Source organism: Dipodomys merriami, unplaced genomic scaffold (genome assembly GCF_024711535.1).
Source record: "Dipodomys merriami isolate MVZ:Mamm:240054 unplaced genomic scaffold, mDipMer1.0.p SCAF_5, whole genome shotgun sequence".
NCBI lineage: Eukaryota > Metazoa > Chordata > Mammalia > Rodentia > Heteromyidae > Dipodomys > Dipodomys merriami.
This window is the reverse complement of record NW_027206068.1, coordinates 64582858-64609054: the sequence shown is the minus strand read 5'-3', so window position 1 is coordinate 64609054 and position 26197 is coordinate 64582858. Positions and strand designations below refer to the sequence as shown.

The 26197-nt window shown below is 38.7% G+C and overlaps 1 protein-coding gene across 1 annotated transcript in view; it reads right to left on the bottom strand.

The window, feature by feature from the left end:
* Positions 1-24178: 24178 nt before the first annotated feature.
* The window catches only part of LOC138809812 (aldose reductase-related protein 2-like), a 28700-nt gene continuing 26681 nt past the window's right edge, over positions 24179-26197 (bottom strand). The window contains exon 12 of the transcript XR_011366947.1: positions 24179-24364. The gene's annotated coding sequence lies outside the window, so the exon portion shown is untranslated. The remainder of the gene's footprint in view (positions 24365-26197) is intronic.

Genomic DNA, 26197 nt, shown 5'->3' with positions numbered 1-26197 from the left:
TTCTTCCCCCATGGTATAACCCCTGTTTTCACTGTATTTGATTCCAGTGCCCTACATCTTGTATATACAGTTTTCTAATTTGTGGAGGGGAAGGGAAATAACAAAATGCTGAAATAAGGATACAGGTTAGCCCATTGTAACAATAAGATGTACAAGACACTATGTTGAAAATGAACTTTACAACTTCAGTGAGGGGATGGGGAAGTGGGGAGGGAAGGGATTGTAGAGGAAAGACAAAGGAGGGAGTAATAATGCTCCACAGGAAAAGTACTCATTACCTTACTCATGTAACTGTAACCCCTCTGTACAGTATCTTTACAATAAAAATATATATGAAAAAAGCAAAAATGAAATCTATAACTCACTCTTAAGTCTACACAGAATCCCAGCTTCACACACAACACACACAACACACACACACATACACACACACACACACACACACATACACAAACACACACACACACACACACAATTTATTACATTGAGATAAAGAATTTTTTTTGGGGGGGGGGTCCGGTCATGGGGCCTGAACTCTGGGCTTGGGCGCTGTCCCTCAGCTCTTCAGCTCAAGGCTAGTGCTCTACCACGTGAGCCACAGCACCACTTCTGCCTTTTTTCTTTTTGCTTATGTGGTGCTGAGGAATCGAACCCAGGGCCTCATGCATGCAAGGGAAGCACTCTACCACTGAGCCACCTTCCTAGCCCCCGAGATAAAGAAATTTAACATAGTCTCTTCTTAAAACACAGCATTAACATTAGTCTGTTTTAAAATAACAAATGATAAGTAGGGTGGTTTATTGAAAATGTTTCTTATATACTTTCAGAACACAATCTTATAAGACATTTATAATTGTTTTTAATAGTTGTTGGTTGGATGTGGCATAATTTAGTTACTACAACTTTAGAAGCTTTTACCAAGTTATGAAAGGGGATTATACTAGTCTGAACCTGCACCAGTAAGTCCATATTCTACTACATGGCTCATGCTTAAATTCTTGTTTTGTTTTGTTTGTTTGCTTTAACAGTCATGGGGCTTGAACTCTGGGCCTGGGAGCTGTCCCTGAGCTTTTATGCTCAAGGCTAGGTGCTTTACCACTTGAGCCACAGCTCTACTTCTGGCCTTTTGTGGGTAATTGGATATAAGAATCTCATAGACATTTCTGCCCAGGCTGGTTCCAAACTGCAGTCCTCATATCTCAGCCTCCTTGTGTTTAAATTCTAGTTCTGATTACTACCAGGTTCCTGAGGGAACAATATTTGGTAAATCATTGAGATCTGAGACACAAACATCTTTTCTTCTGTCTTCAATTATTCATTTATGTTAGCCAGTCATTGTAACCATCCACACTCTGGAATGAGAGGTGACTAAGAGATTTGGTGTTTTCAGTATACCACTGTCTGGGAAAATTCCTATGAGATGAAAGAGTGGAAAAGTCTCTGTTTCAGCCATCCTGGACTATTCTTAGCTTTTGATTATTTGTATTTGTCTTTTGATGGAAAAATTCACCTATTACCAGTATTCTGCCACTGTAGTTTCATCTATGCCACCAATCCCCAAACTCTCCCACTGTTACTATTTTTAGATGTTTCTAAAGTAAAATTTACATATACTGAAATATGCAAGTCTTAGTCAGCCAGTTTTGACAACTGTTTATACCTGTGTTCCTGTACCCTTACTACATTTTTATCTCATGATAGTCTTCCCTTTGGATCATCAGCCCCCAAAGGCAGTATTGTATTTCCATCTTGTCTTAGTTTTACCTTTTCAAGAACTTCAGATAACCGGAAACATACATTACATACCCTTTATATCCAGTTTCTTTTCCCAGGATGGTGTCATTCATTCATGCTGTACGTTCAGTAACTTGCTTCTTTATGTCCCTGAATGATGATACACTCCAGCTTGTTTATTCATTTTCTTGTTGATGGCCACCTGGCTGTTCTTAATTTTTTATTACTATGGATAAAGATCTCTAATCATTCTTGAACACTTCCTCTTATGGACTTATATTTTTACTTATCTTGACTAATTACCCAGGACTGACATTGCTGGATCAGAAGGTAAATGTGTATTTACCTTCATCAGAAACTCTTTATGAAGATGATTATATCATTTTATACATATATTCAAGTTCTAATTGTTGAATATTCTTACTAGTATGTGATATCATCAGTATTACATTTTACCTGTTTGAGCAAGAATGGAGTGGTTCAACATTAGAGAAACCTCTTGAGATACAACTTAGACTCATTTTCAAGTCATTTTCCCTATCTACAATAGTGCTATAAATCCTAGAAGTTAAAGGAAATAATGTATTTGAAAGGGTTGATCAAAGCTTATTCATTCTAATCACCTATCAGAAATTCAATAAATGTGAAGCTATATAGTGATTTATAATCACACATTTTTTCAAAAGTACATAAATTCAACTTTTTTTTGAGGAAACTGATTTCTTTGAAAAGACATGCATTTTTATGAACCCCAAGATAAAGGTTCAAATGTTTTTTTCTTTCTTGCGATTGTTTCCAACATATTTATAAGATGATTTTTGTTGCTTTGTATGTACCTCCCCCAGGGTATAAGCCCTGCCTTCACGGTATTTGATGTTGATATAATTTGTGGAGGGGAAGGGAAAAAACAAGCTGTTTAAATAGGGATAGAGGTGGACCCATTGCAACAATGAGATGTACAAGATGTTATGTCTTTGGCTGGGTGGGGGGGTGGGAGAGGTGAGGAGAGATAGTAGGAGGGTGAGGGAGTGAGGGGGTGGAGAGGAGAAGGGATGGGAAGGGGAAACAAAGGAGGAGGCAACAATGCTTGATAAGAAATATACTCACTATCTTGCCCATGTAATTGTAACCTCTCTGTATGGTATTTTCACAATAATAAATAAATAAAGCTACCAGCAAAAAAAAAAGACATACATTTTTAGACATGATCTGCTTTTGATTTGCTTCTATTTAGTCAATGCTGCAGAAGTTCCTGGTCACTTCTACTTTTCCAACCACTGTAATCTTTCTGATTTTCACAATTTAAATAATTACATCTCTTTGGCCATCAACTAAACCATAGCAATAACATGAAGATATTTTATTTGAAGCAAAATACTGTGCTAGTCAGATTTTATTTTTCTTTTAGTAAATGACATTCACTGGTGCCTTCTTATCCTCCTCACTTTATTAAAAAATATTTTCCAGTGAAGCTAGGAGGTTAGAAGTCACCTTCAAAGTTATATGAGAACTAGTTTTCCAGAATCAACATCAACCATTACGTAGCTCCATGGAACCTCTCCCAGTTCTATTTAGAAAATACAAATAGTCCAACTCATAGTTAGTCATTCTGTCTGATCTTAGAAGACAAAAAGAAAACTTTGGAGGCTAGCACACCCATGGAGAGGTACTCATAAAGTCTAAAGAGAGGCAAGCTATCTATGATGGTGCATGTCTCTGGTCTCAGCTGCTTGGGAGGCGGAGGTGGGTGGATTGTGGTTTATCTGAGGCAATCCAGTACAAATTAGTGGGACCCTGGTTACAAAACAAACAAAAGGGTTAAGAGTATGGCATGACTCTAGGGCTACTTAACTCTCAGTTCAATCCCCAGTTCCACCAAAAAAAAAAAGTAAATAATCTGTAGAGACTAGTACATGAATCCTGTATCTGAAAGGCTGAATCTCCCTTTGAAAGGAAGAGCTGTATGGCTTTCAGCATGTAAAAAAAAAAGTAGGATTTACATTTATAGTCTGAGAAAGAACCATTATCCTCTTAGAATATAGGCATTACGAAATGATGAAAAAAGTGTTGTATTCTCTTGCTGGCTGTGTTCTGTAAAGCTCCTCCTCTGACCTGTTCACAGTGTTTTCTGAGAAGAGAAATAAATTTTTCTCTGGCCTTCCTTTGCCTAAACTTCAGTGATTTCTTGGAAGTTGAAAGAATTATTTAAGAACCCTGTAAGGAAGAAAGTAGGATTATACTTTATGATTTTATTATCTAACTACATTTGAATCACTTGTTTTTTTGTGCTTCTCCTATTAAGAAGTAATTTTAATAATGTGTTTATAATCAGTTATTCCTCTGAAGTAGGTATATTTGGTGTCCTGTGCATATGTCCTCCAAACTTCACATTCTCCTATAAAAAACTGATAGCTTTCTGAAAATGCCTACATCCCTTCACCTCAGAGCTGCCTCTACCACAGGAGTATGCTGGGTATTAGACAAGCTGGAAATACAAGGGAGCTACAAGTCACTGGAATGGCCCCTCTTCCCCCGGCAGATGGCAGTTAGTAGCTAAATTCTTGCCTTTCAGGTGGGACAATTCTGAGGCATGCTTTCCATTACCTTTCAGGGTTGCCAGTAGAAATGAGCTCCAGCTTCCAATGGCAGAAATCTACTCATTAATGTATCCTCTACTCTGTTGTTCTCAGTCTCATTGTCTCTCATTGAACCCTGGGACTACCTTCTAAATAAACTTATGGCCTGCAGTCCTAGTCTTAGGAACTACTGTGAAGAATCTAGACCAACCTAAGGTCCCACAAATTCACTAATAAAATAATGAGATGAGCATGCTGTTAGAAAATCTAAGACTCTAAATGTTTCATTTCTCATATAATATTCGTAATGGCTTAGAATTTACTACTTTTGAATTTATTGGTATTATCCCTGAAATATTAATGTTAGAGACTGTCACCTCAAGTATAAAACTGGTTTAAGAAATAATCAAACAATCAAAGAAGAATGTCTTACATATTTACACTATGATGGATGGTCAGCTAATCAGTATCCCAAAGCAAATTAGTATAATATATAATACTGTTTTCTAGCATATTGTAGTTTTCTGTGTACAATAAAAACATCCTTCATGTATTGACATTCTGGTGTTAGCTATTTGGGGCTGTGACAAGCAGAGTGTGAGAGTCATTTTGCTGAAGGTGATGTGGCTAATGCTACTGTACATGTATGCATGTATGAGTGGATATATTACACATGTATATGTGTACATGTGTAGGTATGTATATATACATATATATGTATATATACATATATATATATATATATATAGAGAGAGAGAGAGAGAGAGAGAGAGAGAGAGAGAGAGAGAGAGATGCATGTAAGCCAAGGCCACCTCAGCATCACCTGCCCTGCACACATTAACAACAGTTAAAATATTCTAGGTTTGGGCTGGGAAGGTGGCTTAGTGGTAGAGTGCTTGCCTCGCATGCATGAGCCCGGGGTTAGATTCCTCAGTACCACATAAGCAGAAAAAACTGGAAATAGGGCTCAAGTGGTATGGTGCTAGCCTTGAGGTGAAGAGCTGAGGGACAGCGCCTAAGCCCAGAGTTCAGCTCCCACGACTGACAAAAAAAAATAATAATTCTAGGTTTATGGATGTGCTGTGGGTTGATAACTTTGCTAAATAGCGGATCCACATAGTTCTATTATTTTGTTTTTTTTTTTTTTGTTTTTGAGGGTTTAGTTTGTCTGTTTGGGTCTGTCATGGTATTTGAACTGTGGGCCTGGATGCCATACCTGCGCTCTTCAGCTCAAGTCTAGCATTCTACCACTTGAACCACAGAGCCACTTCCAGCTTTCTGGTGATCAATAGGAGATAAGAGTCTCATGGACTTTCCTCTTCCTGTGCTGGCTTTGAACTGTGATCCTCAGATGTCAGCTTCCTGAGTATCCAGGATTACAGGCGTGAGCCACCAGTGCCCAGAGGGTCTGCATAGTATTTTTATGAGGTGATGAATCAGAGAAGTGTCACCAAATAGAATCAGTGTCAGAACTCTGTACCTGAGGAATCTGTTGGCACCAAGATACTTCTTGCCTCTATCCATTTCAATGTATATACTTAAATCCAATTTAAAGTTCAGAGATTCAGACTTGATACTAGTTTCATGACCTTGTCAAAATAAATACCCTTCAGGGTCTTTTTTTTATTTGCTGGTCCTGGGGTTTGAACTCAGAGCCTAGGCACTGCTCTTATGCTTTTATATTCAAGGTTCGCTCTGTACCACTTGAGCCATAGCTCCTCTTCTAGCTTTTTGGAGGTTAATTAGGGATAAGACTCTCACAGACGTTCTTGCCCAAGCTGAATATGAATCCTTAGATCTCAGTCTCCTGAGTAGCTAGGCTTATAGGCATGAGCCACAAGTACCCAGCTTCCAGGGACTTTTTAAAATTAAAAATATGGTATTTTTATTAGCATGTATTAGTTTTACAAAGTAATGAGCTTTATTATGATATTTCAACAAATGCATATAATATACTGTGACTATAGTTTTTTCATTTGCATATTTTTCATATGATTTCATGTTAAGTATAATGACTATATTTGAACACATTGGAAAAGAAAACTGCCACACAATCTTATTACATTAACATAACTACTGTAAAGAAGCTATTACATTGAAATTGGTTTGGGGAGGGGGGGCAATGAAAAATTCCTTTAAAGTTCAGTTTGGGATTTCTGGGCTTTGAAACCTAAATCCATCCCCTTTTTTCCCATCCCACCCCACCCCCACCCCACCCTCACCCCCAGCAAGGTTTAGATACTGTCAAAAGTTATCTTATTGTAAGTTCTGGGAGGAAACTCAGCACATACCAATGGAGATGTCGATTGGAGTCTCCATAATCACTACATCCAAAATGTAGTCAAAGGGTCTAAAACCTGTACTCTACATTTCTCTAATTGGTAACTGATTTGGTTTTACTTGAGACTTGTCCAAGAGCCCCTCAATTAGGAAGGGATTGAAGTTGAAGTTCCTAAGAATTTGCACTAGCTTAGAATCCACCGATTCTTTCTTCTCCTAAGGTAGGGTTCTTTAAGTAAAAAGCCCTTAGTTACTTAGATAGTCTTTGGGACAGTGAAAGAAAAGTTTAAAATGGTGAAAGGAAATAGCTACAAGATCAACCAAAAAAACCTCACTAATGCGACTAGCCCAGCATGTGGACCAGAGTGTCCATATATGATAAGGTGATTCCAAATCAAAACATTAGCTTGCCCTTCTAGCTCTTGGGAGCTCTACAGATATTCAGCGCAGAGATATACTAATATGGTTTTCAAGTAGGACAAATTCTAAAGATAGGCCCTAGAACTGGAATCAAAGGATAAGTAGGTTTGAATAGATGAAGAAGAAGGAAACAAACTGTGAGAGAAATGGGGTCTGGGAATGATCGTGCATGTTGAGGGGGAGTAAGGAAGCCACCATGACAAAAATGGGGAAGTGGTCAGAAATTCATCAGGAGAGAGATTATGGTGCCAGATCATGAAGGTCTTAATAAGCTAAGGAGTTCCTGTGTTAGGTGATGGGTGTTAAAAGCTGTTGTTGAGGAATAGCAGACATCTGCTATCATCACACAGTTTTCATGGTGACTTTTGGCCAGCTTTGACTTGGTGTGGTAGTCATGAGGATGCTGGATGAAAGGGGATGATTCATGTATATTTTGACTCTTTTACAAATTTGATTCTAGCCTGAATCATAGAAAGAGTCTGTGGCTTTTTCCCATGGCTTTTGTTGGCAGCAGCTACATGTTCCCATGGGAATATTCACCACTTACCTACCCCAGACTTCCTTTTGTATTTCTGCTCTCAACTTCTGTTGACTTCAATGTTTCACCTCCTCTGTGGAGGGCATATTTGCATGCAAGCTTAGAGCAGCTTTGAGTTTTCTGTACAACTGAGAATTCATTCTCTCTCTCTCTCTCTCTCTCTCTCTCTCTCTCCCTCTCCCTTTCTTTCTCTCTCTCTCTCTCTCCCTTTCTCTTTCTTTCTTTCTTTCTTTCTTTCTTTCTTTCTTTCTTTCTTTCTTTCTTTCTTTCTTTCTTTCTTTCTTTCTTTCCTTCTTTCCTTCTTTCTTTCTTTCTTTCTGCCAGTCCTGGGGCTGGAACTCTGGGCCTTGGCACTGTCCTTGAGCTTCTTTCACTCAAGGCAAGTACTCTACCACGTGAACCACAGTGCCACAGCTCTTTTGAGTAGTTTATTGGAAATAAGAGTCACATGAAATTTCCTGCGCAGGCTAGCTTGGACCAGGGTCCCCAGATCTCAACTTCTGAGTAGCTAGGGTTACAGGCATAAGCCACCTGCACCTGGTTCATTCTGCTATTTCTAAACCCATTAAACTCTAGGTGAAATATGATGAAAGGAGACATTTGGACAAACCATGGGATGATAACATTGAGTGCTATCTGGCTTTCTGCAGTGACCAGACAAAAGAAATGTGGCTTGGTGGGTTTCTTTGGTGATTAAATCTGGAAAGCATTTGTGAAGATCTTATTGTAAGTAGGAAGAGTCTACCTTCCATGTGTTCAGTGAGCTCATGACACTGCCCATTGCATCTGCAGAGAAGATGTTAGTCAGCACCTCCTAATTCTGAAACTCATATAAGACACAGTTGTTGTTGTTCCTTTGCCAAATGTAAATGACTTGAAACATTAAAGAGCTAAAGTTAATCACAGCAGTTGTATGCTTTAGAAAAACTTGATGATAGTTATAGTAGATTTTTTAACTTAATGCTTTTCATAATTTATATAAAAGTATATAAATACTTAACCTAGCCATCTACATTAAGTAAGTGCTAGTGATTCAGACATGAATAAGTCATGCCTTCTCTATCGTGTTTCAGGTAAGATCACTTACCTGAAAAAAGAAAAGCCATAAAAGAATTTAATAAGTCTTTTAATAGACTTTCAAACTTCTATGAGAACACAGAATAAAACAAAATTAATATTGTGTTTCAAGAGCAGAGCCAGACTTTGGAGAAATCTTGAAAGAACTCCCTTCATTGGAGGAGGGTACATAGAGACTCAAAAAAAGTAAAAGCTTTAAAGTACAGTGTTGGTTCTCTCTTCTCATTCTAGAGGAAACAATCCTGGTTCAAACACATGTCAGTAAGGCTGCCCTCCTTTGGGACAGACTTAGTATAGACATTTGGCAAGCCAACTCTTAGACTACTGGATTAGGATGACTAAACCTTATGGGTATGATTTCCTGGAAAACAAAATATTTGCAGACACTTACATGGAAATGAGACAATGGAGTCAAAATAATTTTGAGGTTTCCAGATTATCAGGATGTCTGGTGTCTGGAGGTGCCACATTCTCCTAAAAAAAACCTTAGAGAACTGTTCTACAGTTCCAGAAATTTGAACTGGTCCCAATCTCCTTCCCTAGACCCAAGAATATGGCATAGTCTTTTCTTCCACTGTTCTCATTTTACTTAACTAAAATATAAATTCCCTTCCTGGTGTCAACTTTCTGCAGCGACCATAAGGAATTACCACATACTTGGTGACTTAAACAATAGAAATGTATTCTCTCGCAGTTAAGTAAACCAGTAGTCTGAAATCATGGGATAGGTTTCTGGGACTGTTAGAGAGAGAATCTATTCTAGGATTGTCTACTAGGTTTTGGTGATTGCCAGTAATTCTTGGTACCTGAAGACGTAACACTCCAATCTCTGTCCCATCCTCATCTTGCATTCATCTTTGTCTCTGTGTATCTCAACTCTCTTTCCTTCTACTTATAAGGACACTAATCACTGGATTTAGGGAACACTGTAAATCCAGGATCACCTCATTGCAAAATTCTTAATTTCTTCTATCTCCAATATTCTTTTTAATATAATTTAATTGTTATTATTAAGGTGCTGTACAGAGCCAACATTCTTTTTTTTCTTTTTCTTTTTTTTTTGCTTATGTGGTGCTGAGGAATCGAACCCAGGGCCTCATGCATGCAAGGCAAGCGCTCTACCACTGAGCCACCTTCCCAGCCCAGAGCCAACATTCTTAATTAAAGCTCTAATGAAATGACTTTGATCCAAATAAATTTGCCCAAGTCCTAATTCCTCCACCTGAGAAGGTAAATTTATTTGGATCAGGTACCAAGAATTACTGGCAACCACCAGAACCTAGTAGACAAGCCTAGAATAGATTCTTTCTCTAACAGTCCCAGAAACCTATCCCATGATTTCAGACTACTGGTTTACTTAGCTGCGAGAGAATAAATTTTGATTTAGCTCAATAAATATTTTTGTATAAACTAAGAAAAGCAGTAACTTAGAAAAGCTACAGTAGCTACAATCAAGTTGAAGCTAAAGATCCCAATGTTTTTATCTCCTGCCAAAACTTCTCTCTAGATTTTGGAATCATAAATTGTTATTAAAGGATTAGAAATGCCTCTAACGCTCGGAAAAGGATGAAGTCATTCAGTCTTTACACCTGTCCTTTTGTGTGAGTTCTATTGTTTCCATATTTTACTGATGAGGAAGTCAGGGTACAAATTGGTAAGGCAAATTGTCCACATAGGCATAGCCTGGATGTGGACCCTGGAGCACAATGCTACCCTGCCTCTGTGGAATTTGAGCTGGGGGCGGGGGGATAAAAACGGTACTCACAAGGAGAAAGCCATTGTACAGTTTAATTTCACTTTTTAGATTCACAGACATTGAGAACATGGGAGTTTACTGTGGTATTCTCATACATATACAGCTTGTACTGGACATGCTACTTTATATTTTCACTCTGCCCCTTTCCGCTTCCTTTCTCAAATCAGTGGATTTCATTATGCTATTTGTATGGCATAGTTTGAACCTCTTTACTCCTCAGCACTGCTTATTTTCCCCTCTCTCTCTTCTCCCTCCAAGGGGAGAGTTAAGTAGTTGGGGATTCTGGTAATTATTTTTTGAAACATTTACAACTCCCCCCTTTCGTGTCCCATTATTATCATAACTAGCATCATTGTTTTAGGTCTAGATTCCACAAATAAGCAAGAACATACAATATTTGGCTTTTTGAACTTGGTTTACTTTGTTCAACCTGATCTCCACTTCCATCCATTTTTTGCAAATGACATAATTTTATTTTTCTTTATGACATATTATATAATATATGGAATATATTATATACTATACAATAGCATCACAGTAGCATATACTATATAATAGTATACTATGTAATAGTATATAGTATATGTATATATAACATTTTTGTTACTCATTCTCTGGTTATTGGTGCTTTGGCTCATTCCACAATTTGACTATTGAAACAGAGCTGCAGTAAATATGGGTATGAAATATCTTTTATATATTGATTTGTATTTCCTTGAATTTATACACAAGAGGAATACGACAGAGGCATCTATAGATTTATTTTTGTTTTTTCTATACTGATTTCCACAGTGGTTGTATTAGTTTACATTCTCACCAAAAAATGTGTTAGAGTTCTTTTTCTTCCTTTGGATTTCCCCTCCATCTTTGGCAGCATTTGTTTGTTGTTTTATGTCTTGATATTTGTCATTCTGAATCAGGAGAGATGGAATTTTAGTGTAGTTTTCATTTACATTTCCTTTATGGTTAAAGATATCGAACATGTTTTAATGTATCCATGAGCCATATGTGTCTTCTTTTGAGAATTGTCCAGTTCCATTAGCCCATTTATTGATGGGGCTCTTTATTCTTTTGTTGTTTAGTTTTTAAGTTCTTTGTATATTCTGGATAGTAATAATTTATACATTGAATAGCTAGTGAAGACTTTCTCTAATTCTGTGCGTTTTCTGTTGATTCTAGTAACTGTTTCTTTTGATGTGTAGAATCCTTTTAATTTAATGAGTCCCATTTGTCAATACTTGCTCTTATTTTATGGGCACTTGGAGGCCTATTCAAAATATAATTACCTAAAAATATCTTTCCAGAGTTTTCTCTGTGTTTTTCTGTAGCCATTTCAAAGTTTCAGATCAGTTTTCATTTTTATAGCATTTCTAGATGGGAAGATGGAGTAATGCAGTGTAAAATGTGTGTGTAGATTTGGACAAAGCAGTTGGCAAATCCCTCATTAGGAAATGTCCAATAATGTGAACTGGATTCTAGATCAATTAGGTGAATTAAGATCCAGTTGAATACCCATATCCACAGAGTGCTAATGAGTGAATTTCTTTCAACCTTTTAAAAGGCTTCTTGTGACAAATCACGGGCTTTGTGTTGCCCACTGTCCTACTTAAACATTTTTAGTAGTGTCTTCAATAAAGGATATGATTGAAAGAAAATCAATCTAATTGGAAGAGGATATATGGAATGGTAACAGGACAGAATAGTTAATGTGCCAAAATCTAGGATGGCAAAAATGAATCTAACATGATGGAATTTAAAGTATATGAAAGGGTTTTCTACTGGATTCTTTTTTAAAAAATCAAACAATAGAAAAAGGGCTCAGGGTTTTCTTCTGCCTAAAAGCTAAATATAGTCAAGAGCAAGTTGTGGCTGCTAAACCAAGCAAAACCCAACCTCCCCCCAAATAAAACGCCAAAGAAATTTTTTGCCTTGAAAACAGAATTGGAATATGCAGCTCACAGTGTAGGAATGTTTTTCTCTTTCTTAGTAGTCAGTTCGGACACAGGGGAAATGAGAACTGTTTGAACCATTGTGTCACAGATAGAAACTAGCCATAGGTGGGGCAGAAGGGGCAGAAGAGGCAGGAAGAAGCCCCAGTTCACAATCAGTGACAGGTACAGTATATTCTCTACTTAATAGGGAGCATATCGCCAAGAGAACTTGGTATTGAATATCTGTGCCAAGAAGTGGTAGTCATTGATTCCCTTGCATTCTTGTTCCAGCTCTCTGAGACTGATATTAATGTGTTTCTAATATCTTAGTACATTCTGAGAACTCATCCTCTTCATGATCAGGCAAGGAAAAAAAGTATGCTCTTCAATATGAACGGTGTTTTGGTACTAGGCTCCAGGACTGAACTTTAAATGGTCAACTTCAAGGGAAATGACACTTTTTATCCAGGGTCTGACACAGAAATATACTATTTACTTCCTGTTCTAATAGGCGTCAGACTGGGACAGGACAGTGGGCAAACTTAAGAAAAGAAAAATTCATTGGAGGTTTCCAGATCCAGAAGAGATGCCTCGGGAACAGGCATCTGCCTGTACCACCTTAGCTGTTTCTGACTGGTGGACAGAACCAGTACTTCAGGCTGTTATCATGAACTAAGTCTCTCTCACTTGAATAATGTAGGATAGTCAACTTCATCACTACCGTGGTTTCTCTGCTCAACTCAGGCCCTGACCACTGCTTCCTCGGCGGAGTACTACCTTTACCCGATTGTATCTTGAAGTTCAGTTTATAAGCAAGAACTTGCCGGGCGCTGGTGGCTCACTCCTGTAATCCTAGCTACTCAGGAGGCTGAGATCTGAGGATCGCGGTTCAAAGCCAGCCCAGGCAGGAAAGACTGTGAGACTCCTATCTCCAATAAACCACCAGAAAACCGGAAGTGGTGCTGTAGCTCAAGTGGTAGAGCGCTCGCCTTGAGCTGAAGAGCTGAGGGACAGCGCCCAGGCCTAGAGTTCAAGCCCCACGACCGACAAAAAAAAAAAAAAAAAAAAAAAGCAAGAACTTGAGCAATTATTTTGAATCTGAGAATTGCATTCATTCTCAGTATGTCTTTTTAGTGTAATCCTGCTGCCACAACAAAACACCCTAGCCGGGGTAATCTATGGGATATAGACATTTATTTCTCATACTTTTAAAGGCTAGAGAAGTTCAAGAAAATAATGAGAGCAGATCCTGTGTCTGGTGAGGGCTCCTTCTTATAACACCCTCATGTGAGAAGAAAGGCAGAAGAACTGACAGCCTTTTAGGTAAAGACAGCATAATTCCATTGGTGAAGGCAGAGTTTTCTACTTCACTATTCTCCAAAGGCGTTACCTGTTGATACCATCACCTGGGGTAGTTAAGTCTTCACATAAGAATTTAGGAGATATATGTATATCCAGACCACAGCAAATGTGGACCAATGACATCTAAATTCTGCCACCTAGTGCCAGACTCCAGCTGTAGGCCAAAGGTGTTTTGCAGGTTTCATTTTCTGTGACATCTGTATGTGGGTTCTTCAATCTCTCATTCCTAGAGTCACACTGCCATACATTTTCCTGCTCTTCCCACTTCTTAGAATGACTTCATTCTCTTTATCTTTTCAACTCACACTCAGCATATCAAGTGCCTCTTCAGCATCATCTCCCTCATGAAGTGCTCTTTGACCAGCAAACCCCACCCCTAAAGATGAGATTTTTTTTTCCTTTCTTGAGCTCCATATCACAAAAATGAAGGTTTTGTACAGCCCTTTCATGATCATTTCCAAGCCTTCAAAACCAGCTCACATAGGAAGATATATTTTGTTCTCTGTGTTTATAAAGACAGAATTCCTCTGTTTCTAAAGACAGTTCATAATCCACAATAACTTATTTCAGCCCATTTCCTTTGGTTTGTTTTTGTTGTTGTTGTTGTTGTTTCTTTTTGTGAAGGTACTGGTACTTGAATTCAGGGCCTGAGTACTGTCCCTTAACTTCTTTTTCCCTCCATCAAGGCTAGCACTCTGTCAATTGAACCACAGCTTCACTTCTTCTGGCGTTTTTATGGTTAATTGGGATAAGTCTTATAAACTTTCCTGCATGGGCTGGCTTTGAACCTTGATCCTCATATCTAAACCTCCTTAGTTGCTAACATTACAGACATGAGCCACTGATGCCTGCCTCAACCTATTTCCTAAATGGAAAAGACAAGGGAAAGAAGTAGGAAGCAGGTTTGTACTGCAAAACTTGTGCAACTCCTTATTTGAACCATCTCTGATTGTTAGTATACAACAAGGGGAAAAAAAACATTTTTCCTCATGGCTGCCTGCAAAACATTGTTGGTTCACTTATTCTATACATTGTGTGTATCATGGGCAGATCAGTTTTTTTTTTTAACTCTTGAATATTCAAGCAGCTTGATTTTTCAGGCCTTAAAAGGTAATGCTCAGTTAAAAACTTCAAGCTATGGGGTTGGGATGCTGGCTCAGAGGTAGAGTGCTTGCCTCACCACATAAGCAGAAAAAAGCCAGAAGTGGTGCTGTGGCTCAAGTGGTAGAGTGCTAGCCTTGGGCTGAAGAGCTGAGGGACAGTGCCCAGGCCCAGAGTTCAGGCCCACAACCATAAAAAAACAAAAACAAAAAAACCCCAAAAACTTCAAGCTATAATACATTTCATAGTACTTTTTTAACTTTCCTTCAACTCAGAACTGATATTTTTAAGAGGACTTAACATTGGGAAGGTATGGTCTCTTCCTTCACTCTCCTTTCTCTGGGTTTTTTACTCCTCTACTTTGTCCTAGTAAGAACATTTCCTAATAAGCTTCTAGGGTATTTCCTGCAGGCTTGGGCAATATTATGGCTATAATAAATGAGATGAAGATGCTAGAAACTCCTTGCGAAAGTAGAGGGTTAAGGGTTCAGATTTCTTGTATAACCAGAGAGCTACTATGTGATGAAGTCTCCTTGCTGTTTACTAAAGAAATAGGGAATGTATTCCCATGGGAGGCACAGGCATCTTTAGCAACACTTTATATTGTCTGTTCCCCACTCACTGGAATTGACAGTAGGAGATAAAAATGGGAAACTGGACTCCTTGGTATCAGTAAAGTGATAATGTATGAAATAGCAGAAACTTGAGAGCAGCATAAAACTCACAGGGAACTCATAGGCAGAGGCCTAGGGCCCACATCTAACTCACTGTCTGCTTTGATTTGCAAACTATGAATAGTTTGTTTTTTCCCATAAAACCAACAAAGATGTCTTATATAATCTCTGTATGGACAATGATGCATCACCTTTAGAAAAACAAAATAGTAAAATAGTACAGCCCCTTGGGCAGCAATTTTTCAATGCTTTTCAAATTTCACAAGCCCATACTGCTTGACTCAGTCATTCCACATCCATAAAACTAACCACATACCCAGGCAGACACACAAGAAATGTGAGCAATGATACTCATTGCAGCCTTGATGGAAATAGTCACAGATGTTCACCAGTGAGAGAATGGTTAAGATGCAATAGATTCAAAACTGGTGGGAAGATCTATTGCATAGAAAAAGAAAGTTATAAGATACAACATGATGTTATTCTAAGAATCTTTGCATATACATTTTTACATGGTGAACATGAACAGTATTTTGTGGTATAAAAATCAGTTTAAAATTAAGGGTTAATAGTAAAAATGAAGTCTTTTTGGTAACAAAGCCACATTCTTGTTTACAAATGTCTCTGTGTCTGAGTTTCCATTGCAGAGTTGAAGAGTCACAAGATGGACCAAATGTGGAACTCCCACTGCTTCTTCTGCTGCTTAGTGAGGCTCAGAACGTTTCATTTGCCAAGCATTTTTGTTTACCAGTGCATATCCTTCATGTCAAAACAAGAAAAATCAACTTCAGATGTTGCCGTTATAAGTCACTGTCACATGTGGCATGTTTTGTTATGAAATTAGATGAAAATCATTTGTTTATTATCCAGTGGGAGTATAATTCTGATAACACAATATATGTCAATATGGCTAGAAGAATTCATTGCAATATCTCCAACTCACAAAGAATAGGGTGAAATTTAGAAATCTGAATGGCATATCTCACTGTAGTAGAATTCCATGACAAGAGTTACAAATGTGAATGAGGCTTCATGGCCTATTAGCAATCAAGGAAAATCACTTATCAATGATAAGTTATTTAAATGGTTTGCATAAACTGAAGTGTGTTAAAAAAAACCATGAACTAAGAATCAGCTTTTTTATTTATTATATTTATTTATTTCTTTTTGTCGGTCATGGGGCTTGAACTCTGGGCCTGGGCGCTGTTCCTCAACTCTTCAGCTCAAGACTAGCACTCTACCACTTCAGCCACAGTGCCACTTCTGGTTTTCTGAGTGGTTTATTGAGGTTAAGAGTCTCATGAGGGGCTGGAAAGGTGGCTCAGTGGTAGAGCGCTTGCCTTGCATGCCTGAGGCCCTGGGTTCCATTCCTCAGTACCACATAAGCAAAAAGAAAAAAGCCGGAAGTGGCGCTGTGGCTCAAGTGGTAGAGCGCTAGCCTTGAGCTGAAGAGCTGAGGGACAGCGCCCAGGCCCAGAGTTCAGGCCCCACGACCGGACCCCCCCCAAAAAACAAAACAAACAAACAAAAAAAAACAGAGTCTCATGGACTTTCATGTCTGGGCTGGCTTTGAACCATGATCCTTAGATCTTAGCCTCCTGAGTAGCTAGGATTACAGGCATGAGCCACCAGCGCCCGGCAAGAACCAGCTTTTTAGTGAGAATAGATACTAGACCCTGGAAAGATGTTGGGAACAACTATCAATAGTTAATTTAAAATGGCAGGGTTGGAGGTATGGGTAATGCAGTAGAGCACCTTGTGTTAAGCACGAGGCCGAGTTCAAACCCCAGTACTGCCAGTATATGTATATAAAAGGGAAAAGAAAAGGAGGCAGGCTAAGGTGACTGAATACCTTTCTTTCCTTGGATCTGTAGTTGACAGTTTCTGCTGATACTGTTCAATGGTTTTGCTTTTTTTTCATTTCTTAAGGAGCTAATACTGAGTTTGGAGTTACTGAAGAATTAAGGTTTATGAATAGCCTGTGTGGAGGAACTACAAGTAAGTAATAATTTCAAAGAACTGGATAAAAATCTCTAATTTACCATGGAATCTGATACAATGTGATACAATTCATAGGGTCAAAATCTTGTATGGAGCAGACCATTTGGAAGGAGCAGACCCAGACTTAGTTGGGCACATTTATGAAGCTTTTGAAAAAGTAAGATATGAAAACCTGTGATTATTCAACATCTTATTCAACATTTTTTTGGGTAAACCATATATTGGTAAATGCACTGGTAAAAATAGCACTGAAACATGGATCCCCCCAAAAGGAACTCCTCTATGAGTTGAAAACATAGATGGCCCTTGTGACTAGCAGGCCCTGAACTCTTTGACCTTCATCTTGAAGATTCTTATTCAATCTTTTCTGTCTACACGCAGCCATTATAGCCCTTCCTTTGATATATCCTCAATGCTGCTCTATCCTCAATGTCTCCAACCCCAAAATTCTTTCAGATCACAACCTCTCAGTCTTCCGAATTTCTTGTTCTAATATATTTTTCCTTATCTTTGTGTGGTGAACTACAGATTATTTGAACATCTATGTCCAAATCTGTCAGCTTTGTCTTTGTTTCTCTTGTCTCCTTCCTAGCCTACACCATGGACCATAAAGTTAATCATGCACCAGTAGGTGGCAGCAGAATCCTAACTAATTTTTGGGGTGCAGGGATCTCAAGTCAGGTAAGGAAATTGGCATTTGTAATAGGAAGGAGCCTTAAATGTGGAGTGGTGAGCCAATAGTTGAATTATGCAAAAGAGTGAAAAGCTGGGCACAGCTTTTGAGTCCCAGTACTCAAGGAGCTGAGGCATGGGAATCACTTGAACCCAGAGTTTGAGGCCTCCCCAGGTAAAATAGTGAGGCCTTTGTTTAAAAAAAGTGAGAAAACACATAGAAATTTTAAAAAATGAAAACTTCAAGATCATGAGAATAAAAGGAGGTTCTTCTGCATAAGCCAAGAAGAACTTCGAGCCCCATACAAGTAGAAATGAGAGACCTAGGGGGAGACCTAGGCAGGCTAGACCTAGACAGGAGAGATGGTAGGTTCTCTCAAGATTATTGTCCATAACCACTTCATACCTATACATGAGCAGTTTTTGTTCTTCGTGGAAGCATTTCCTACCCAAAGACTCTCCAAGGGCTTTTTCTATTTAAGAATCAATTTCTTGATGCCAGGAAGCCTCTGGGGACCTGTTGCTCTTAACTCTGTTCTGAATTCCCATTGCTTCAACTCAACCTTCCTGTCTCCATCCTTCTAGGCAGGCAGGTGCTCTGTAGAAAGTCACAGAAGTGGAATTTCAATGTTGTTTTGATTTGCATTTCTTTTATGGCTAGAGAGGCTGAGCATTTCTTCATGTGTCTATTGGCCATTCTTATTTCCTCTTCAGAGAAGTTTCTTGTTAAGTCTTTAGCCCACTTACTTATTGGGAAGTTGTTTCTTTGAGGATTTGTTGTTGGGGAATTTAATTTTTTGAGCTCCAGGTATATTTTAGATATTAGACACTTGTCCTTTGTGTGGCTAGTGAAGATCTTCTCCCAATCCGTGGGCTTTCTATTGATCTTGCTAGCTATGTCCTTTTCCATACAGAAGCTCTGCTGCTTCATGCAATCCCATTTGTCTAACCTTTCTTTGATTTGTTGAGTTTTGGGGTCTACCTCACCCCAGTTAGAATGGCTATAATCAAGAACGCTAACAACAGATGCTGGAGGGGATGTGGACAGAAAGGAACCCTACTGCATTGTTGGTGGGATTGTAAACTTGTTCAACCACTTTGGAAAGCAGTATGAAGGTTCCTCAAAAGACTCCACATAGAGCTCCCCTATGACCCAGCAATCCCACTTTGGGGCATTTACCCAAATGATCACAAACAAGACCATACTAAAGCTACCAGCACAACTATGTTTATTGCAGCGTTATTTACCATATTTACCATTATTTACCTCCATCAGAAAGAATAAAATCCCCCCACTTGTTAGGAAATGGAAAGACTTGGAAAAAATTATATTAAGTGAAGTAAGCCAGGCCCAAAGAAACATAGGTCCCATGGTTTCCCTTATTTGTAATAACTAGTATATGTCTGGGACAAGTACAAAAGGTCAAAAGCTATATACATATGACCAGATAAGATGAAGTTAAGCAAAATGAACCCCAAAATAGGGACACAAGTGATCTTTTTCTTTCTTGCTATTGTTTCTAATGTATTTATAAGGTACCATGTGATTTTTTTTGTTGCTTTATATGTCCCTCCCCCACGGTATAACCCATTTTCACTGTATTTAATGTTGTTATAATTTGGAGAGGGGAAGGGAAAAAACAAAATGTTTAAATAGGGATACAGGTTGACCTATTGCAACCATGAGATGTAGAAGACACTATGTTGAAAAATGAACCTTACAACTTGGGTGGGTGGGGGGGATGTAGTTGTGGAGGTGGGAGGGAAGGGATGGTAAGGGAAAAACAAAGGAGGAGGCAACAATGCTTGATAAGAAATGTACTTATTACCTTGCTCATATAACTATAACCCCTCTGTACAGTATTTTCACAATAAAAAATTTATTAAAAACCAAAAGAAAGTCACAGAAGTCTGTGCCTTGGCTCAGGTCTATTTCCATGATCTGGAACCTCAGTGGGATCTCAAGGCTGCTCAGTGTTCCCTCTCTTTCTCTTGCCTTCTTTCCTTGGCATTCCTCATAGAGAAGTTCTCAGCTTTCCCCGCTTCCCGGAAACCTTTTGTACATTTCATATCCCCGCAACCATAGCATATGACCTTACATCTTTCCCACCCTGAAGGGCAGGGACCATTCATCTTTTCCTCCTGGGAAGCCCCTCTTTATTGAGACCAGAGTCTCATAGTCCTATGTGATACATATATACATTGGATAGAAATAACACCAAAAACCTACAGCTTATGTCTAAATCAATTTATTCCTCTGGAAGATAAGCTATAAATATGAATGACTGGAATGCTTCCCAGATTATAGGAAGATGTATAATGTATCAGCTTTTATAGGCCTCACCTACAAAGATTAACCTTTCAAACTATTCAGTAAGTAATTTACAGACTAATATAAAGTTATGCTCTTTTAAATTTGAACTGACCATATACTGTTCAATGATTCATAATTTATTCAGTCATTCATCTAATAAATACTTATTGCCAAATAGAGAAATGTGATGACATACAACTTGTATATCAAGTAACAACTATAGAAAAATGCAGAACTGTACATGCAGAATTTGTCGGCACCTTCCAGTGCTGTGGGGAGAGAAATCCCTGTGTGCTCCATTGTTACTGTCTATTGAGACACTAAGTAGCTCAGATTTAAATCTTTTTTTTTCTGTCGGTCGCGGGGCTTGAACTCTGGGCCTGGGCGCTGTCCCTGCGCTCCAGCTCAAAGCGACTCCTCAACCTCTTGAGCCACAGCACCACTTCCGGTTTTCTATTGGTTTATTGGAGATCAGAGTCTCACAGACTTTTCTGCCCAGGTTGGCTTTGAACTGTGATCCTCAGATCTCAGCCTCATAAGTAGCTAGGATTACAGACGTGAGTCACCAGCGTCCAGCCAGATTTAAATCTTATTTTCATATGCTCTTTGTTCTGACATTCAGTTAGCTTCTGAATACTTGCTATCTACTGAAGAGATAATGTTATAATTAAAAAGCTATAAATAGCAATTTAGTCTGCTTAATAAATATGTTGTGTGAGCAGCGATATAAATTAGAGTTCTGTCATATTTCTCTATGTATTTATTAACTATAAAGGATAATCTTCAAGATTTTTCCAAGTAGAACAATCAAATAAACTTTAAAAAGTGAATTTTTAATATATTTTTATTGTAAAGATACTGTACAGAGGGGTTACAGTTACATGAGTAAGGTAGTGAGTACATTTCCTATCAAGCATTGTTACCCCCTCCTTTGTTTTTCCCCTACCATCCCTTCCCTCCCCATCTCCCCTACTCCTCCCTCCCCCCCACATCCCCCCACGCCCAGAGTTGTAAAGTTCATTTTCAACATAATGTCTTGTAAATATCATTGTTACGATGGGTCAACCTGTATCCCTATTTAAGCATTCGGTAAAAAGTGAATTTTTTAAATTGCAGTATCCTATGAGAGTCAGCTTGGTATTCTTTGAAAGTCAGCTTGAAGTTTGTGTCTTTACTAAAGCAGCCAGTGTGAACTTAAGGACATGTCTGTTTAAACTGTGTTCATTCAATTGATCTATCAAGTTGATCTATCAACTTGATGTGACTTAGCTTATTAGTATATTAAATTAAGGAAACTGTACGTAACTGAATTTCAACTTTATCCATTAAACTAGAGTTGGTCTTGTTTGGTTTCTAGATGAGGTTTTACTGTGTAGCTTAAGGTGGCCTTGAACTCGTGGTCCTCCTGCCTCAGCTTTCTGAGTACTGGGACACAGAAATGTGCTGGCACACTCAGCTAACTGGAAAGTGAGTACTGCATAGAAAAATATATTGCCTATATTAAATACTTGGAGGTTTTTCATAAGAGCTATGATGTACTCTGTCCTGTCACTGTATACAGGACTGAGACCTACAGATGCAAAACAAGGTATGTGAGAAAGACTTTATAGACATAGCATTTTTCTCTATAGTTGAGAACCATATTCAGTCACTAGAGGTGTTAAAACAATAGCCAGACTGTGATGCTTAAGATCTGTTGGGCTTTTAAGTCTTGCCACCCTGAGAATTCCTGACTCCAGGCTGGCTGGCACAGGCTAGAGCTCCTAAATCAGCCACACTCTTCCTACTGGAGCCCAAAGCCAACAATCATTATGTTGGCCTTGGAACTCCATGTTGCTTTGGCTCTGTCCAGGCCCCCCTCCTGCACAGAAGTAGGGAAGGCCTCCAGGGAGATGAAACACACCTGTCAGGTCCTCAGATCTAGAGCTTGCAGCTATGAATGTGTGGCCCGTTGTCTGATGAACTCAGAATGGGTGATATTGCCTGGATGATAATTGAAACAAGTATTTTAAATCCTTGCCTGTGTACTGACCAACTTATCTGTGGAATTGTTACAAACCCTTAGATCATGAAAATAAAAGCAAGGTTTTATTTTCTGCTTAGACTATGCTTAGGTGATATAATTGTTACTTTCGGTTAAAAAAAAGTAACACCAAGAAAAGTGATGAAAGAGACAGAGATTGGAGGATAGAGGAGGAGGAGAAAGGTGGAAGAAGAGGAGGAAGAAGTAGGGGGAAGGGGCAGAGGAGAAAGAGGAGAGAATGAAAGAGCTGGGCTTGTGGATATTTGGGATCCTCACCAGCCTGCTCTGGGGTGAGAGAGTAAAGATAATGTGTCTTGTACAAGACAGGAAGCAAAAGCTCAAGTCAAAAGTCAAAGTCATGGTGTTGGGAACTCAGCCAAGTTCACAAGTGATAAATTGACCCTAAGATAGTGATGGTGCCACAAAGGAGCCCATGCCAAAATCAATAGAGGTCACTCATAACACGAATCCTCACTGTAACCAAACACAATGGGTTCATATCCTGTAGCGGGCAAGGCCAAAACAAGCACAGCCACAAAAATCAACGTGTGGTGGAAGATTAATTGCCTGTACCAGTAAAGGCAAACATGGGAGTTCATTTCAAAGCAATACTCTCACTGAGGAAAGGAAGCATGGAGATTTTACTGGGGAGCCTATACATATTCACATAGGAAAGCACTTTGGGTGTACACACTTCCTGAGCATGCCCAGTAAAGGAATACAGTTCTGAAGATGCCCAATTCAGATCATAGTTTAAGAAGGAAAGATGGCAGATAATTTTGGGGCATGCTTAGCTGGACATTGGTCACATGTTTGAAAGGTGAAATGATGGACATAAACATAACTGGGCCATAAAGTTTTACTCAGTTTGGCCCATAAAGTTTTATTCATCTTGGCAATGAAGTTTAGCTGAAAGTAAATCATAGAAAGAATACTTTGAAGGTATGTTAATATAGGAGTTTGCCCTAAAGATTCTTTTTTTTTTAATTTTATTTTATTTTATTTGAGAACATACTGTACAGAGGGGCTACAATTACATGGGCAGGATAATGCATACATTTCTTACCAAGCATTGCAGCCTCCTCCTTGTTTACCCTTCACCTCCCTTCCCAGCCTCCCCCCTCCCCACACCCAATTATACCCCCCTTCCCCCCCACACACCGACATTGTAAAGCTGGTTTTGACATGACATTTTGTACTTCTCATTGTTGCAACAGGTCCACCTGAATCCTTAAACGACTTGTTTGTCCCCATCTCCTCCACATGTTATACTGACATCAAATATAGTGAAAGCGGGGGTTACACTGTGGGGGAGGGACATACAAAGCAACAAAGAAATAATCTTATAAATGCGTTAGAAATACATGCATGAAAGAAACGAAAACATTAAAATACATATTTAAGGGTTCATTTTCCTAACATCACATTATCTGACCTTTTCCGCTTGACTCATACCTATACTAGATATTGCAAATAAGGGAAACCATGGGACCTATGCTTCTTTGGGCCTGGCTTACTTCACTTAATATATTTTTTTCCAAACCTTTCCATTTCCTAAACAAATGGGGAAATGTCATTCTTTCTGATGGAGGCATAGAATTCCATTGTGTATATATACCACATTTTCTTGATCCATTCATCTACTGAGGGGCATCTGGGTTGGTTCCATATCTTAGCTATGGTAAATAATGCTGCAATAAACATAGTTGTGCTGGTAGCTTTGCCCTAAAGATTCTTGACTCTCCTAGTGGCAAACATCACAGTTGCCTCAAGTAATATATTATCTTGCTAAGCCAATAAAACCTTTAGACTGTGACTGGTGTTGTAATGTATACTATGATCTCACCTAAGCAAGAAAAAATTCTCCAGCTGAGGCTGGTCTCCACAAAGAACAAGAAACACTATCTAAAAAATAAAGAAAATAGGGTTGGAGGCATGGTTCAAGTGGTAGAGTACTTACCCAGTATATGCAAGGCCTGAGTTTAGACACTAGTATTATAAAACAAAACCTAAATCTGAGTAATTCTTATTTTTAAGGAACTAGATAGCCTCTGTGTGTTAATGGAATGTTAGTTTCCAGGAGAAACAATTAAGAATAGGTAGTAAATATCCACTTATAAACATAATGATTATAAACTCTTATTAGTGCTACAATTGAATTTTGTGAACAACCTAAATGAGACTGGAAGATAACCCCATTCCCAAAGCTTCTAGGTAAGCATCCAGCCTTGATGACACCTTGATTTCAGCCTTTGGAGACCCTAAGTCAAGAATTCATCTGATCTTTCTGACTTAGAGAACTCTGAGATCATAAATGAGTGATGTTTTAACCTGTCAAGTTTGTGATCATTTAATATGAACACATAGGAAACTAATGTATCTAGTCTCTATCAGTTTTACCCAATGTAAGCACCCCTTTACCCTTTAGCAAATAACTAAGTAACTAATAAGTAAACAGATACTTTTTTGTGAACAGATACTTTGAGCCTTGGCCCATATCCTATTGCTCATCAAATATTTGCCTACTAATATAAACATTCACAGATACTTCTTGAATGAACAGTTAATATCAATGTGCAAAAATGGCTTTCTAATTCCATCATTTCCTCTACATTTATTAGCTGGCTATATATTTGAGGAAACATTTTCTATTCTCTTTATTCATTTTTGTGTACTCATGTGAATTCCATTTTCATTCAGTAGCTTATTGCCCAGTTGAAGCTTCATTAATTGTTATGTCCTATTTAATCTGGCTTCTGTGTACTCTACACAAGAATCCATCATTTACCAAGCACTCCTTTAATATCAGGTAGAAAATACTGTACAAGCTGGGCCCCACTGTCATACTGTCTGTAATCCGAGGTACAGGCTTGCTCCTTGACATGACTGGACTCCTCTAGTCATCTCAGGGACTTAGGCAGCAGATGCCAATGGTGGCACTGTGCTGCATGAGGCACACGTTGCATGTCCACTAGAGTGCATGAATGCAAAGTCATGGTGCTTGAAAAGCAGCCAACATCAGAGACATTCTATATACATCACCTTGGATGCACTGCTACAGCCAGGAGTGTGAATATGTACAGAAACAAACAGGCTACTAAGAAACATAGAGGCTAAGTGTAGTCTTCAGGTACTATCAAGAGATACTATATCACCACCTGAGTAACAAAACAAAGTTCTAATTAAAAGAAAATCCATAAACATTTTCTCACTAATATTGTGTAATCAACTACGGACATAGTAATGATGTGTCACAACTACTTGAATAGTGAATCCCAAAAGTATGTGCCTGCCTAGAAATTCATAATATGACTTTATTTGAAGAAGTAATAGTGGCAATGTAGTTAAGATAAAGACATGCTGGGTTAGAGTGGATCATGACTCCAATGACTGTTTTCTTTTTTGAGAACATCATGACCCTAGCACAATCACTCATGAGTTAATTCTTGCTTCTTAAGAAGTAGAGATGGAAGGTTGTGACTTTAAGTTAAGCTGGAAGAAAAGTTAGCAAGATACTGTCTCAACAAACAAGCCAAGTATAGTGGCTCCCATCTGTGATCCCAGCTATGTGAGAAACATAAGTGGGAGGATTGCAAGCAAAGGCTGGCCCTGAGGAAAAAACACAAGGCCTTATCTGTAAAACAAATGAAACATTGCTGGGGGCATGGCTTGAGTGGTAGAGTAACTGCCTAACAAGTGTGAGACCCAGGGTTCAAATCCTCATGCACACCCCTCAAA